The sequence below is a fragment of the Anser anser genome (assembly GCF_964211835.1).
Source record: "Anser anser genome assembly, contig: HAP1_SCAFFOLD_98, whole genome shotgun sequence".
NCBI lineage: Eukaryota > Metazoa > Chordata > Aves > Anseriformes > Anatidae > Anser > Anser anser.
The window spans coordinates 296,668-307,500 of NW_028154185.1; positions in this window are offsets into that span (position 1 = coordinate 296,668).

The following is a 10,833-nucleotide window of genomic DNA, read 5'->3' on the forward strand; positions in this document are numbered from 1 at the left end:
GCCTGAAAAAGCATGGCCAGGAAAGGCAACGCAGAGCAAGGCAAAGCAAAGCAGTGCAAACTCGTACAAGGAAAGTCCCAGCAGTGCCAGGAAACGTAGAGCAAAGTAACGAAAGCAGTTTGAGGCGAGGCAAAGCACAGCAGGGGTAGGAAAAGCAAAGCAGAGCAGAGAAAGTAAAACCAAGAGGTGCCAGGCATACGAAGCGAAGCAAAACAAAGGAAAGCATGGCCTGAAAAAGCATGGCCAGGAAAGGCAACGCAGAGCAAGGCAAAGCAAAGCAGTGCAAACTCGTACAAGGAAAGTCCCAGCAGGGCCAGGAAACGTAGAGCAAAGTTACGAAAACAGTTTGAGGCGAGGCAAAGCACAGCAGGGGTAGGAAAAGCAAAGCAGAGCAGAGAAGGTAAAGCAAAGCCGTGGCAGGAATACAAAGCAAAGCAAAACAAAGGAAAGCGTGGCCTGAAAAGCAAAAGAAAACATGGCCAGTGGAGGCAAAGCCGAGCAAGGCAAAGCAAAGCCCTGCTAGGGAAAAGAATGCGGCATAATGAAAAGAAATGACAAGCAGGGCCAGGCAAAGCAAAGCGCGGCCAGGAAAACCAAAGCAAAGAGGTCCAAAAATAAAAAAAAGCAATGCAATGAATGTGTAACTATATTAAAAAAAAACAAAAAACAAAACAAAACAAAAAAAAAACCGCAAAAAAAAGACCAAGCAAAGCAGAGCCAGGAAAAGCAAAGTAAAGCATGTCCAGGAAAGGCAAAGCAGTGCAAGGCAGAGCAAAGCAAAGGAAAGTAGCACAAGGAAAAGCAAAGCAGTGCCAGGAAATGTAGAGCAAAAGAAAGAAAGCAGTTAGAGGAGGCAAGGCAAAGCACAGCAGGCGTAGGAAAAGCAAAGCAGAGCAGAGAAGGTAAAGCAAAGCCGTGGCAGGAATACAAAGCAAAGCAAAACAAAGGAAAGCGTGGCCTGAAAAAGCAAAAGAAAGCATGGCCAGTGGAGGCAAAGCAGAGCAAGGCAAAGCAAAGCAAAGCAAAGCAAAGTAGCACGAGGAAAAGCAAAGCATTACCAGGAAAGACAAAGCAAACAAAGCAAAGCAAAGCAACCTGAGGCAAAGCAAAGCAAAGCAGGGGCAGGAACAGCAGAGGAAAGCAGAGAAGGAAAAGCAAAAGTGTGCCCGGAAGAGCAGAGCAGAGCAAAGCAAAGCAGAGCAAGGAAAAAGAAAGAGAAGCGAAGCAAATGTAAGGAGCTGGCGGCCAGCCCTCCTGCCGGTTCCCAGTGTCTGCGGGGCAAAGACCGCAGGGCCCTCATGCCGGGTAGAGCTGGCGGCCAGACTCGGACGGTGGCTGTACCCTGCTCGCCCGCTCCCCGGCCTCCCTGACACCTCATAGTCCGCCGTGACAGCGGGCAAGAACCATGTCTTGCTTTACCTGGTTTTATCTTTATTTATTTATTTATTTATTTATTTATTTATTTATTTATTTATTTATTTATTCTTGCCTTCCATCCAATGTAGTTGTGGGAATCATGTACTTACTTACCGTCATTGAAAACCTCACCCAACGCCGTCCCCAGACGGGTAGAAGTGGGGCCCGCCTAGCGGCAGGCCACACGGCTGGGGCCACAGAACTGACCATGTCGGGTGGCCGGGCCTGCTGCCCCCACCCTCGAGCTGCGAGGGGACAGTGTCCGGGCTGCGGGGAGGCCCAGCTGTGTGTCTGAGGGTTTATGCGTTCCGAAATATACCGATCGCCTCATCGGCAAAATCGTCTGGACGGTCTGCAAAGGAAGCCTAGCGCAGCAAAGGAGAGCAGAGAAATGAAGAGGAAAGCCGAGCAAGGCAAAGCAAAGCAGTGTAAACTTGTACAAGGAAAGTCCCAGCAGTGCCAGGTAACGTAGAGCAAAGTTACGAAAGCAGTTTGAGGCAAGGCAAAGCACAGCAGGGGTAGGAAAAGCAGAGCAGAGCAGAGAAAGTAAAACCAAGAGGTGCCAGGAATACGAAGCGAAGCAAGACAAAGGAAAGCGTGGCCTGAAAAAGCATGGCCAGGAAAGGCAAAGCAGAGCAAGGCAAAGCAAAGCAGTGCAAACTCGTACAAGGAAAGTCCCAGCAGGGCCAGGAAACGTAGAGCAAAGTAAAGAATGCAGTTTGAGGCGAGGCAAAGCACAGCAGGGGTAGGAAAAGCAGAGCAGAGCAGGAAAAGTAAAACCAAGAGGTGCCAGGAATACGAAGCGAAGCAAAACAAAGGAAAGCATGGCCGGGGGGGGGGTGGGGGGGGGTTGGGGGGGGGGGGAGGGGGAAGAAAAACAAAAATGAGGGCCAGGGAATGCAAAGCACAGCAATGCAAAACAAAGCAAAGCAGCAGAAGACAAAGCATAGCACTGTCAGGAATTCAAGGCAAAGTGAAGCAAAGTAAAACAAAGCAGGGCCAGAAAAGGAAAGAAAAGCAGGGGTAAGAAAAGCAAAGCAAAGCATGGCCAGGAAAGGCAAATGACAGTAAGGCAAAGCAAAGCAGAGCAAAGTAGCACAAGCAAAAACAAAGCAGGGCCAGGAAAGGTAGAGCAAAGGAAAGAAAGAAATTGAGGCAAGGCGAAGCACAGCAGGGGTAGGAAAACAAAGCAACGTAGAGAAGGAAAAGCGAAGCAGTGCCAGGAATACAAAGCAAAGCTAAGTAAAGGAAAGCGTGGCCTGAAAAAGCAAAAGAAAGCATGCGCAGGGAAGGCAAAGCAGAGAAAGGGAAAGCAAGGCAGCAGGAGGAAAACTAAAACAGTGTCAAAGAGGGAAGGCAAAGTAAAGCAAAACCAAACAAAGCACGGCCAGAAAAGCAGAGCAAGGCAAAGGAAAGCGAAGCAAAGTAGCACGAGGAAAAGCAAAGCATTGCCAGGAAAGACAAAGCAAACAAAGCAAAGCAAAGCAATCTGAGGCAAAGCAAAGCAAAGCAGGGGCAAGAACAGCAGAGGAAAGCAGAGAAGGAAAAGCAAAAGTGTGCCCGGAAGAGCAGAGCAAAGCAAAGCAGAGCAAGGAAAAAGAAAGAGAAGCGAAGCAAATGTAAGGAGCTGGCGGCCAGCCCTCCTTCCGGTTCCCAGTGTCTGCTGGGCAAAGACCGCAGGGGCCTCATGCCGGGTAGAGCTGGCGGCCAGACTCGGACGGTGGCTGTACCCTGCTCGCCCGCTCCCCGGCCTCCCTGACACCTCATAGTCCGCCGTGACAGCGGGCAAGAACCATGTCTTGCTTTACCTGGTTTTATCTTTATTTATTTATTTATTTATTTATTTATTGTTGCCTTCCATCCAATGTAGTTGTGGGAATCATGTAGTTACTTACCGTCGTTGAAAACCTCACCCAACGCCGTCCCCAGACGAATAGCAGTGGGGCCCGCCTAGCGACAGGCCACACGGCTGGGGCCACAGAACTGACCATGTCGGGTGGCCGGGCCTGCTGCCCCCACCCTCGAGCTGCGAGGGGACAGTGTCCGGGCTGCGGGGAGGCCCAGCTGTGTGTCTGAGGGTTTATGCGTTCCTAAATATACCGATTGCCTCATCGGCAAAATCGTCGGGACGGTCTGCAAAGGAAGCCTAGCGCAGCACAGGAGAGCAGAGAAATGAAGAGGAAAGCCGAGCAAGGCAAAGCAAAGCAGTGCAAACTTGTACAAGGAAAGTCCCAGCAGTGCCAGGAAACGTAGAGCAGAGTAAAGAAAGCAGTTTGAGGCGAGGCTAAGCACAGCAGGGGTAGGAAAAGCAAAGCAGAGCAGAGAAGGTAAAGCAAAGCCGTGGCAGGAAAACAAAGCGAAGCAAGACAAGGGAAAGCATGGCCTGAAAAAGCATGGTCAGGAAAGGCAACGCAGAGCAAGGCAAAGCGAAGCAGTGCAAACTTGTACAAGGAAAGTCCCAGCAGTGCCAGGAAACGTAGAGCAAAGTAAAGAAAGCAGTTTGAGGCGAGGCAAAGCACAACAGGGGTAGGAAAAGCAAAGCAGAGCAGAGAAAGTAAAACCAAGAGGTGCCAGGAATACAAAGCAGAGCAAGACAAAGGAAAGCGTGGCCTGAAAAAGCGTGGCCAGGAAAGGCAAAGCAGAGCAAGGCAAAGCGAAGCAGTGCAAACTCGTACAAGGAAAGTCCCAGCAGTGCCAGGAAACGTAGAGCGAAGTAAGGAAAGCAGTTTGAGGCGAGGCAAAGCACTGCAGGCGTAGGAAAAGCAGAGCAGAGCAGAGAAAGTAAGACCAAGAGGTGCCAGGAATAAAAGCAGAGCAAGACAAAGGAAAGCGTGGCCTGAAAAAGCATGGCCAGGAAAAGCAAAGCGCGGCGAGGAAAACCAAAGCCAAAAGGTCCAAAAATAAAACAAAGCAATGCAATGAATATGTATCTAAAGTAAAAAAAAATAAAATAAAATAAAAAAAAAAGGCAAAAAAAAACAACAAGCAAAGCAGGGCCAGGAAAAGCAAAGTAAAGCGTGTCCAGGAAAGGCAAAGCAGTGCAAGGCAGAGCAAAGGAAAGGAAACTAGCACAAGGAAAAGCAAAGCAGGGCCAGGAAATGTAGAGCAAAAGAAAGAAAGCAGTTTGAGGAGGCAAGGCAAAGCACAGCAGGGTTAGGAAAAGAAAGCAACGCAGAGAAGGAAAAGCAAAGCAGTGCCAGGAATACAAAGCAAAGCAAAACAAAGGAAAGCATGGCCTGAAAAAGCATGGCCAGGAAAGGCAACGCAGAGCAAGGCAAAGCAAAGCAGTGCGAACTCGTACAAGGAAAGTCCCAGCAGTGCCAGGAAACGTAGAGCAAAGTAAAGAAAGCAGTTTGAGGCGAGGCAAAGCACAGCAGGGGTAGGAAAAGCAAAGCAGAGCAGAGAAGGTAAAGCAAAGCCGTGGCAGGAATACAAAGCGAAGCAAAACAAAGGAAAGCATGGCCTGAAAAAGCATGGCCAGGAAAGGCAACGCAGAGCAAGGCAAAGCAAAGCGGTGCAAACTCGTACAAGGAAAGTCCCAGCAGTGCCAGGAAACGTAGAGCAAAGTAACGAAAGCAGTTTGAGGCGAGGCAAAGCACAGCAGGGGTAGGAAAAGCAAAGCAGAGCAGAGAAAGTAAAACCAAGAGGTGCCAGGCATACGAAGCGAAGCAAAACAAAGGAAAGCATGGCCTGAAAAAGCATGGCCAGGAAAGGCAACGCAGAGCAAGGCAAAGCAAAGCAGTGCAAACTCGTACAAGGAAAGTCCCAGCAGGGCCAGGAAACGTAGAGCAAAGTTACGAAAACAGTTTGAGGCGAGGCAAAGCACAGCAGGGGTAGGAAAAGCAAAGCAGAGCAGAGAAGGTAAAGCAAAGCCGTGGCAGGAATACAAAGCAAAGCAAAACAAAGGAAAGCGTGGCCTGAAAAGCAAAAGAAAACATGGCCAGTGGAGGCAAAGCCGAGCAAGGCAAAGCAAAGCCCTGCTAGGGAAAAGAATGCGGCATAATGAAAAGAAATGACAAGCAGGGCCAGGCAAAGCAAAGCGCGGCCAGGAAAACCAAAGCAAAGAGGTCCAAAAATAAAAAAAAGCAATGCAATGAATGTGTAACTATATTAAAAAAAACAAAAAACAAAACAAAACAAAAAAAAAACCGCAAAAAAAAGACCAAGCAAAGCAGAGCCAGGAAAAGCAAAGTAAAGCATGTCCAGGAAAGGCAAAGCAGTGCAAGGCAGAGCAAAGCAAAGGAAAGTAGCACAAGGAAAAGCAAAGCAGGGCCAGGAAATGTAGAGCAAAAGAAAGAAAGCAGTTAGAGGAGGCAAGGCAAAGCACAGCAGGCGTAGGAAAAGCAAAGCAGAGCAGAGAAGGTAAAGCAAAGCCGTGGCAGGAATACAAAGCAAAGCAAAACAAAGGAAAGCGTGGCCTGAAAACGCATGGCCAGGAAAGGCAACGCAGAGCAAGGCAAAGCAAAGCAGTGCAAACTCGTACAAGGAAAGTCCCAGCAGTGCCAGGAAAGGTAGAGCAAAGTAACGAAAGCAGTTTGAGGAGGCAAGGCAAAGCACAGCAGGGGTAGGAAAAGCAAAGCAGAGCAGAGAAGGTAAAGCAAAGCCGTGGCAGGAATACAAAGCAAAGCAAAACAAAGGAAAGCGTGGCCTGAAAAAGCAAAAGAAAACATGGCCAGTGGAGGTAAACTAGAGCAAGGCAAAGCAAAGCAAAGCAAAGCGAAGTAGCACGAGGAAAAGCAAAGCATTGCCAGGAAAGACAAAGCAAACAAAGCAAAGCAAAGCAATCTGAGGCAAAGCAGAGCAAAGCAGGGGCAGGAACAGCAGAGGAAAGTAGAGAAGGAAAAGCAAAAGTGTGCCCGGAAGAGCAGAGCAGAGCAGAGCAAAGCAGAGCAAGGAAAAAGAAAGAGAAGCGAAGCAAATGGAAGGAGCTGGCGGCCAGCCCTCCTGCCGGTTCCCAGTGTCTGCGGGGCAAAGACCGCAGGGCCCTCATGCCGGGTAGAGCTGGCGGCCAGACTTGGACGGTGGCTGTACCCTGCTCGCCCGCTCCCCGGCCTCCCTGACACCTCATAGTCCGCCGTGACAGCGGGCAAGAACCATGTCTTGCTTTACCTGGTTTTATCTTTATTTATTTATTTATTTATTTATTTATTGTTGCCTTCCATCCAATGTAGTTGTGGGAATCATGTAGTTACTTACCGTCGTTGAAAACCTCACCCAACACCGTCCCCAGACGAATAGCAGTGGGGCCCGCCTAGCGGCAGGCCACACGGCTGGGGCCACAGAACTGACCATGTCGGGTGGCCGGGCCTGGTGCCCCCACCCTCGAGTTGCGAGGGGACAGTGTCCGGGCTGCGGGGAGGCCCAGCTGTGTGTCTGAGGGTTTATGCGTTCCTAAATATACCGATCGCCTCATCGGCAAAATCGTCTGGACGGTCTGCAAAGGAAGCCTAGCGCAGCACAGGAGAGCAGAGAAATGAAGAGGAAAGCCGAGCAAGGCAAAGCAAAGCAGTGCAAACTGGTACAAGGAATGTCCCAGCAGTGCCAGGAACCGTAGAGCAAAGTAAAGAAAGCAGTTTGAGGCGAGGCAAAGCACAGCAGGGGTAGGAAAAGCAAAGCAGAGCAGAGAAAGTAAAACCAAGATGTGCCAGGAATAAAAGCAGAGCAAGACAAAGGAAAGGGTGGCCTGAAAAAGCATGGCCAGGAGAAGCAAAGCGCGGCGAGGAAAACCAAAGCCAAAAGGTCCAAAAATAAAACAAAGCAATGCAATGAATATGTATCTAAAGTAAAAAAAAAAAATAAAAAATAAAAAAAAAAGGCAAAAAAAACCAACAAGCAAAGCAGGGCCAGGAAAAGCAAAGTAAAGCGTGTCCAGGAAAGGCAAAGCAGTGCAAGGCAGAGCAAAGGAAAGGAAAGTAGCACAAGGAAAAGCAAAGCAGTGCCAGGAAATGTAGAGCAAAAGAAAGAAAGCAGTTTGAGGAGGCAAGGCAAAGCACAGCAGGGGTAGGAAAAGAAAGCAACGTAGAGAAGGAAAAGGAAAGCAGTGCCAGGAATACAAAGCAAAGCAAAACAAAGGAAAGCATGGCCTGAAAAAGCATGGCCAGGAAAGGCAAAGCAGAGCAAGGCAGAGCAAAGCAGTGCGAACTCGTACAAGGAAAGTCCCAGCAGTGCCAGGAAACGTAGAGCAAAGTAAAGAAAGCAGTTTGAGGCGAGGCAAAGCAGAGCAGGGGTAGGAAAAGCAAAGCAGAGCAGAGAAAGTAAAACCAAGAGGTGCCAGGAATACGAAGCGAAGCAAGACAAAGGAAAGCGTGGCCTGAAAAAGCATGGCCAGGAAAGGCAAAGCAGAGCAAGGCAAAGCAAAGCAGTGCAAACTCGTACAAGGAAAGTCCCAGCAGGGCCAGGAAACGTAGAGCAAAGTAAAGAATGCAGTTTGAGGCGAGGCAAAGCAGAGCAGGGGTAGGAAAAGCAAAGCAGAGCAGAGAAAGTAAAACCAAGAGGTGCCAGGAATACGAAGCAAAGTAAGACAAAGGAAAGCATGGCCTGAAAAAGCATGGCCAGGAAAAGCAAAGCGCGGCCAGGAAAACCAAAGTAAAAAGGTCCAAAAATAAAACAAAGCAATGCAATGAATATATATCTAAAGTAAAAAAAAAAAAAAAGGCAAAAAAAAAACCAAGCAAAGCAGGGCCAGGAAAAGCAAAGTAAAGCGTGTCCAGGAAAGGCAAAGCAGTGCAAGGCAGAGCAAAGCAAAGTGAAGTAGCACAAGGAAAAGGAAAGCAGTGCCAGGAAATGTAGAGCAAAAGGAAGAAAGCAGTTTGAGGAGGCAAGGCAAAGCACAGCAGGGGTAGGAAAAGCAAAGCAGAGCAGAGAAGGTAAAGCAAAGCCGTGGCAGGAATACAAAGCAAAGCAAGACAAAGGAAAGCGTGGCCTGAAAAAGCAAAAGAAAACATGGCCAGTGGAGGCAAAGCAGAGCAAGGCAAAGCAAAGCAAAGCGAAGTAGCACGAGGAAAAGCAAAGCATTGCCAGGAAAGACAGAGCAAACAAAGCAAAGCAAAGCAATCTGAGGCAAAGCAAAGCAAAGCAGGGGCAAGAAAAGCAGAGCAAAGTAGAGAAGGAAAAGCAAAAGTGTGCCCGGAAGAGCAGAGCAGAGCAAAGCAAAGCAGAGCAAGGAAAAAGAAAGAGAAGCGAAGCACATGTAAGGAGCTGGCGGCCAGCCCTCCTGCCGGTTCCCAGTGTCTGCGGGGCAAAGACCGCAGGGCCCTCATGCCGGGTAGAGCTTTCGGCCAGACTCGGATGGCTAAACAATATATAGGGGTGGCTGGCCGGGGTGGGGGGGCCGGCTGCTCGGGAATAGGCTGGGCATCGGTCAGCGGGTGGTGAGCAATTGCATTGTGCATCACTTGTTTTCTTACACATTATTATTGTTAATACTATTATCATTATCACTATTGTTATTATTATTGTTATTATTATATTCCTTATATTCCTTATATTTTTATATTCCTGTCTTAATAAACTGTCTTTATCTCAACTCACCGGCTTCACTTTCCCGTTTCTCTCCCCCATCCCAGAGAGGGAGGGGGGAGGGTGAGCGAATGGCTGTGTGGTGTTTAGCTGCCAGCCGGGTTAAACCACAACGTGGCTGTACCCTGCTCGCCCGCTCCCCGGCCTCCCTGACACCTCTTAGTCCGCCGTGACAGCGGGCAAGAACCATGTCTTGCTTTACCTGGTTTTATCTTTATTTATTTATTTATTTATTGATTGATTGTTGCCTTCCATCCAATGTAGTTGTGGGAATCATGTAGTTACTGATCGTCGTTCAAAACCTCACCCAACGCCGTCCCCAGACGGGGAGCAGTGGGGACCGCCTAGCGGCAGGCCACACGGCTGGGGCCACAGAACTGACCATGTCGGGTGGCCGGGCCTGCTGCCCCCACCCTCGAGTTGCGAGGGGACAGTGTCCGGGCTGCGGGGAGGCCCAGCTGTGTGTCTGAGGGTTTATGCGTTCCGAAATATACCGATCGCCTCATCGGCAAAATCGTCGGGACGGTCTGCAAAGGAAGCCTAGCGCAGCACAGGAGAGCAGAGAAATGAAGAGGAAAGCCGAGCAAGGCAAAGCAAAGCCCTGCTAGGGAAAAGAATGCGGCATAATGAAAAGAAATGACAAGCAGGGCCAGGCAAAGCAAAGCGCGGCCAGGAAAACCAAAGCCAAAAGGTCCAAAAATAAAACAAAGCAATAAAATGAATATGTATCTATATTAACAAAAAAAAAAAAAAAAGAAGAAGAAGAAAAAAAGAAACAACAACAACAACAAAAAAAAAGCAAAGCAATCTGAGGCAAAGCAATCTGAGGCAAAGGAAAGCAAAGCAGGGGCGAGAACAGCAGAGGAACGCAGAGAAGGAAAAGCAAAACTGTGCCCGGAAGAGCAGAGCAAAGCAAAGCAAAGCAAGGAGAAACAAAGAGAAGCGAAGCAAATGCAAGGAGCTGGCGGCCAGCCCTCCTGCCGGTTCCCGGCGTCTGCGGGGCAAAGACCGCAGGGCCCTCATGCCGGGTACGGTCGGCAATGCAAAGGGAAGAAATGCGAGACGAAGGAAAGCCTCGGAAGGAAAAGAAAGCCTTATCAGGAAAAGCAGAGTCAAGCAGGGTCAGGAAAAGCAACGCGTAGCAGTGGCAGGAGAAGCATATCGAAGCAAAACAGTGCTGTGAAAACGAAACGTGTAGTTGCTTAGCGTGGTGCAAAGTCGCTCCCCCCCAGCCCAACCCGCCCCAGGCGAATAGGGGCCGGTAGCCGGGCTACGGGGAGGCGGGTGTTCGAGAAGGCGAGCTCGCGGCCGCGGCCCCCGGTTGCCTCGGGCCGCCCGTCGCTCTGACGTCAGAGGCAAACGCCTGGCCGAGAACGGCGTCCGGGTCTACCCGGAAGCCGAAGGACGCATGCGCGCGCATGTCCAAAGGCGTCCGTCGGTCGGTCGGTCGGTCAAGCGATTCCCGAGTGGGTCCGCCCAGGCGAAAAGCACCGAAAAGTGCCGGAAAGGTGCGAAAAGGCCCGAAAAGGTCCGAAAAGGGCCGGAACGGCCTGTACGAAAAGCGAAGGAAGGCAGACCGACCGACGGCGTTCGGTCCCGGCCGGCGGGTCTGCCGGTGTCCTCCTGCGGTTGCCGGGTGTACCGCGTCCTCCTGTGGCCGCCTAGTCTCCCCGTGTCCTCCTGCGGCCGCCGGGTCTATGCGGTCGCCGTGTTTGCATAGCCCGTGGCGACCTGTAGGGGTCGCTGCAGCGGGGCCGGCCGCGAGAACGGCGTCGGGGTCTGCCCGGCACCGAGGGACGCGCGCGCGCACGTCCAAAGGCATCCGTCTGTCGGTCGGTCGCGCGGTTCCCGAGTGGGTCCGTCCACGCGAAAAGCACCGAATAGCGCCGGAAAGGTGCG